We start from the raw sequence: 6,163 nt of genomic DNA on the forward strand, positions 1-6,163 counted from the left end.
ATTCCTACTACAGATCTTACCCAGTCATAGTGGATTACTCTCATGATAGGTTGCTGTGATCTTTTTGTTAATATTTTATTTAATTTTTTTATATCCATATTCATTAGGGAAATTAGTCTATAATTTTCTTTCTCTGTTTTGACTCTTCCTGGTTTAGGTATCAGTACCACATTTGTATGGTGAAAAGAATTTCATAGAATTCCTTCTTCACCTATTTTCCCAAATAGTTTATATAGTATTGGAATTAATTATTCTTTAGTTCAATAGTTTTTTTTAATTTCAATTTTTAAAATCTCTCCTTTGGTTTTCAGTATTTCTGATTTAGCATTTAATTGGGGCTTTTTAATTTGTTCTTTTTCTAGCTTTTTTAGTCACAAACCCAATTCATTGATCTCTTTTTTCTCTACTTTATTCATGTAAGGATTTAGAGATATATAACTTCCCCTGAGAACCACTTTTGCTGCATCCCATAAGTTTTGGTCTGTTGTCTCATTATTGTTGTTTTCTTCAATGAAGTTATTGATTGTTTCTATGATTTGTTGTTCTTTGACCCACTCTTTCTTTTAAAATTAGATTTAGTTTCTAATTAATTTTAATTTATCTTTCCATGACCCTTTATTACATATAAATTTTATTTCATTAATGATGTTATTTCATTGTCTATGATACCTTTTATCAGGACATAGTATCCTTATCTCTTTTAATTAGATATATTTTTGCTTTTGCTTTGTCTGAGATCAGGATTGCTACTCCTGCTTTTTTTTTTTTACTTCAGCTGAAGCATAATATATTCTACACTAGCCTTTTACCTTTACCCTCTGTGTATCCCTTTGTTTCAAGTAAGTTTCTTGTAAGCAATATATTGTAGGATTATGATTTTTAATCCATTCTGCTATCTGCTTCCATTTTATGGAAGAGTTCATCCCATTCACATTCACAGTTATAATGACTGTCTTTGTCTTTCTCTCCATCTTATTCCCCACCCATTTATGTTTTTCTTTCTCCTTTCTCCCTTTCTCTCCTCACTAGAGTTTTGCTTTTGACCACCTTCTCCCTCAATCTGCCATCCCTTCTATCAGCCCCCTCCCTTTTCTTTCCCCTTTTCCTTTCCATTTCTTCCCTCCTTTCTATTTACCCTCTCCCTTTTCTTTTCCCTTTCCTCTCCTACTTCCTATAGGGTTTGTTAGATTTCTGTACTGAAATGATTATGTTATTCCTTGTTTGAACCAAATCTAATGAGAGTAAGGTTCAAACAATGCTCATCTCCCTCCCTTCTTTCCCTCTACTGTAATAGGTTTTTGTGCCTTTTCATGTTATGTAATTTACCCTTTTCTGCCTCCTCCTTTTCTGCACTCTTGAAGTTCAGCCAAATTCCAGAGCCTTCTTATTCCACCTCCCACCTAGTGTTCCATCATCTCTTATCACCATGCCTTTTCGCTGGCTATTTCCCAAGCTTGGAACACATTCCTTCTTCATTACTGTCTCCTCAAATCCTTTCCTTCAAGACTTTGCTCACATGCTACCTTCTACATAAAGTATTTCCTGCTAGTACCCTTCCTTCAAAAACTACCTTTCATTTTCATTCAATATGTATTTATGTATGTATATGTGTATATATGTATATATAATGTGTGTGTATGTATATGTATGTGTATTTGTGTGTATGCATTGTTTTCCTTGATAGAAAGTAAGTACCTTGATAGCAGGGACTCCTGTTTTCCAACCTACCTAATTAACTTGGGTTTACTGGCTAGATTTCTTTCTCAAAGACCAAGCCTTGAACCCAATTCACTCTGGATCTCATTGATTGAATAACAATGGGTCCCTGCCCTACCCAAATATCACTTAATGGTTATTTTTTGGGCCCTTCTGGCTCAGAGTGAATATAAACAGTAATTGTTTCTCTTTTGGCCAGAAACCATGAGGGTCTTTCCTTCATTTTGATTTTTGTTAGTTTTGTTTGTTTGTTTGTTTGTTTTTATTAGAAGGGCCATCCCTTGACTTCTTTTTTTTCTTTTTTTCTTTTTTAATTAATTTATTTTGAATTGTCAACAATCACTTTCATAAGCTTTTGAGTTTTAAATTTTTCTCCCCCTCCCTCCCAAGATGGTGCAATCTGATATAGGCTATACATTTATTCCTATTAAACATATTTTCACATTAGTGAAGTTGTAAGTAAAAATTAAAACCAATAGGAGGAACCATCAGAAAGAGGAAACAAAACTCAACAGAAGAAAAAATAGAAATAGTAGCGATCACTTCATAGTTTCTTTCTTTGGATGTGGATAGCATTTTCCATCAGAGGCCTCTGGAGATGTCTTAGATCCTTGTAATGCTGAGAAGGGTTCAGTTTAACAATATTAGTCATCACACAACGTGGCTGTTATTGTGTACAATCTCTTGGTTCTGCTCACTTCACTCAGCATCAGACCATATAAGTCTTCCAGGTTTTTCTGAAGTCAGCCTGTTCATCATTTCTTATAGCACAATAGTATTCCATTACATTCATATACCACAACTTGCTCAGCCATTCCCCAATTGATGGGCATCCTCTCAATTTCCAATTCTTTGCCACCACAAAAAGAGCTGCTATGAATATTTTTGTACATGTGGGTCCTTTTCCCATTTGTTTGATCTCTTTGGGATATAGCCCTAGAAGTGCTATTGCTGGATCAAAGGGTATGCACATTTTTGTAGCCCTTTGGGCATAGTTCCAAATTGTTCTCCAAAATGGTTGGATCATTTCACAACTCCACCAACAATGTATTAGTGTTCCAATTTTCCCACATCTTCTCCAACATTTATCATTTTCCTGTTTTGTCATGTTGGCCAATCTGATAGGTGTGATGTGGTACCTCAGAGTTGTTTTGATTTGCATTTCTCTAATCAATAATGATTTAGAGCATTTTTTCATATGACTATAGATGGCTTTAATTTCTTCATCTGAGAACTGTCTGTTCATATCCTTTGACCATTTATCAATTGGGGAATGGCTTGTGTTCTTATAAATTTGTCTTAATTCTCTATATATTTTAGAAATGAGGCCTTTATCAGAGAGACTGGTTGTAAAAATTCTTTCCCAATTTTCTACCTTCCTTCTAATCTTAGTTGCATTGGCTTTGTTTGTGCAAAAACTTTTCAATTTAATGTAATCAAAATTATCCATTTTGCTTTTCATAATGTTCTCTATCTCCTGTTTGGTCATGAATTCTTCTGTTCTCCATAGATCTGATAGGTAAACTATTCCTTGTTCTCCCAGTTTACTTATGGTATCAGCCTTTATATCTAAGTCATGAACCCATTTTGACTTTATTTTGGTATATGGTGTGAGATTTGGGTCTATGCCTAGTTTCTGCCATACTCTTTTCCAGTTTTCCCAGCAGTTTTTTTCAAAGAGTGGGTTCTTATCCAGAAGCTGGGGTCTTTGGGTTTATCAAATAATAGATTACTATAGTCATTGACTACTGTGTCTTGCATATTTAACCTATTCCACTGATCCACCTCCCTATTTCTTAGCCAGTACCAAGCAGTTTTGATGATTGCTGCTTTATAATACAATTTAAGATCTGGAATTGCTAGGCCACCTTCCCCTGCATTTCTTTTCATTAGTTCCCTTGATATTCTGGACCTTTTGTTATTTCAAATGAATCGTATTATCCTTTTTTCTAGCTCTATAAAATAATTTTTGGTAGTTTGATTGGTATGGCACTGAATAAGTAAATTAGCTTAGGTAGGATTGTCATTTTTATTATATTAGCTCGGCCTACCCATGAGCAACTGATGTTTTTCCAATTATTTAGATCTGATTTTATTTGTGTGAAAAGTGTTTTGTAATTGTGTTCATAGAGTTCCTGGGTTTGTTTCGGAGGTAGACTCCTAAATATTTTATAATGTCTACAGTAAGTTTAAATGGGATTTCTCTTTCTATCTCTTGCTGTTGGGCTTTGTTGGTAATATATAGAAATGCTGATGATTTATGTGGGTTTATTTCATAGCCTGAAACTTTGATAAAGTTGTTTATTATTTCAAGTAGTTTTTTACTTGATTCTCTAGGATTCTCTAAGTATATCATCATGTCATCTGCAAAGAGTGATAGCTTTGTTTCTTCTTTGCCTATTCTAATGCCTTCAATTTCTTTTTCTTCTCTTATTGCTAAAGCTAATGTTTCCAATACAATATTGAATAACAGTGGTGATAATGGACATCCTTATTTCACCCCATTACATATAATTCTTGCTGAGGGTTTTAGATATATGCTATTTATTATTTTAAGGAAGACTCCATTTATACCTATGCTTTCTAGTGTTTTTAATAGGAATGGGTGTTGTATTTTATCAAAAGCTTTTTCTGCATCTATTGAGATGATCATGTGGTTTCTGTTGGTTTTGTGTTGATATGCTCAATGATGCTGATAGTTTTCCTAATATTGAACCAACCCTGCATTCCTGGTATAAATCCTACCTGGTCATAGTGTATTATTCTTGTGATAAGTTGCTGCAATCTATTGCTAGTATTTTGTTTAAAATTTTTGCATCTATATTCATTAGAGAAATTGGTCTATAAATTTCTTTCTCTATTTTGACTCTGCCTGGTTTAGGTATCAACACCATATTTGTATCATAAAAAGAATTTGGTAAGACTCCTTCTTCACCTATTTTCCCAAATAGTCTATATAGTATTGGAATTAATTGTTCTTTAAATGTTTGATAGAATTCGCATGTAAATCCATCTGGCCCTGGAGATTTTTTCCTAGGGAGTTCATCAATGGCTTGTTCAATTTCTTTTTCTGAGATGGGGTTATTTAAGTATTTTACTTCCTCTTCGTTAATCTGGGCAATTTATATTTTTGTAAATATGTATCCATTTCACTAAGATTGTCAAATTTGTTGGCATATAGTTGGGCAAAATAATTCCTAATTATTGTTTTAATTTCCTCTTCCTTGGTGGTAGCTTCACCCTTTTCATTCTTGATACTAATAATTTGGTTTTCTTCTTTCTTTTTTTAATTAAATTAACCAAAGGTTTATCTATTTTATTGTTTTTTTTCATAAAACCAGCTCTTAGTTTTATTTATTAGTTCAATAGTTTTCTTAATTTCAATTTTATTAATTTTTCCTTTGGTTTTCAATATTTCTAATTTGGTGTTTAGTTGAGAATTTTTAACTTGTTCTTTTTCTAGCTTTTTTAGTTGTATGCCCAATTCATTAATCTCCTCTTTTTCTATTTTATTTATGTAAGCATTTAGAGATATAAAACTTCCCCTAAGAACTGCTTTCTGCATCCCATAGGTTTTGGTATGTTGTCTCATTATTGTCATTCTCTTGAATGAAATTATTGATTGTTTCTATGATTTGTTGTTTGACCCAATCATTTTTTAGGATTAGATTATTTAGTTTCCAATTATTTTTTAGTCTATCTTTCCATGGCCCTTTATTACATATACTTTTTATTGCATCATGATCTGAAAAGGATGCATTTAATATTTCTGCCTTTCTGCATTGGATTGTGAGGTTTTTATGCCCTAGTACATGGTCAATTTTTGTGTATGTGCCATGTACTGCTGAGAAAAAAGTATATTCCTTTCTATCCCCTTCAGTTTTCTCCAGAGGTCTATCATACCTAACTTTTCTAATGTTCTATTCACCTCCTTAACTTCTTTCTTGTTTATTTTGTGGTTAGATTATCTAGTGCAGAGAGGGGAGGTTCAGGTCCCCACTAGTATAGTTTTGCTCTCTATTTCTTCCTGTAACTCCCTGAACTTCTCCTGTAAGAATTTGGATGCTATACCATTTGGTGCATATATGTTTAGTAATGATATTCATTGTCTATGGTGCCTTTTAGCAGGATGTAGTTTCCTTCCTTATCTCTTTTGATTAGATCTATTTTTGCTCTTGCTTTGTCTGAGATCAGGATTGCTACCCCTGCTTTTTTTCTTCAGCTGACGCATAATATATTCTGCTCCAGCCTTTTACCTTTACCCTGTATGTGTCACTCTTTTTCAAATGTGTTTCCTGTAAACAACATATTGTAGGATTATGGTTTTTAATCCATTCTGCTATCCGTTTCCGTTTTATGGGAGAGTTCATCCCATTCATATTCACAGTTATGATTACTATCTGTGTCTTTTTCTCCATCCTTTTCCCCCATTTATGCTTTTCTTTCT

The sequence above is a fragment of the Phascolarctos cinereus genome, unplaced genomic scaffold (genome assembly GCF_003287225.1).
Source record: "Phascolarctos cinereus isolate Bilbo 61053 unplaced genomic scaffold, phaCin_HiC Scaffold_5;HRSCAF=322, whole genome shotgun sequence".
NCBI lineage: Eukaryota > Metazoa > Chordata > Mammalia > Diprotodontia > Phascolarctidae > Phascolarctos > Phascolarctos cinereus.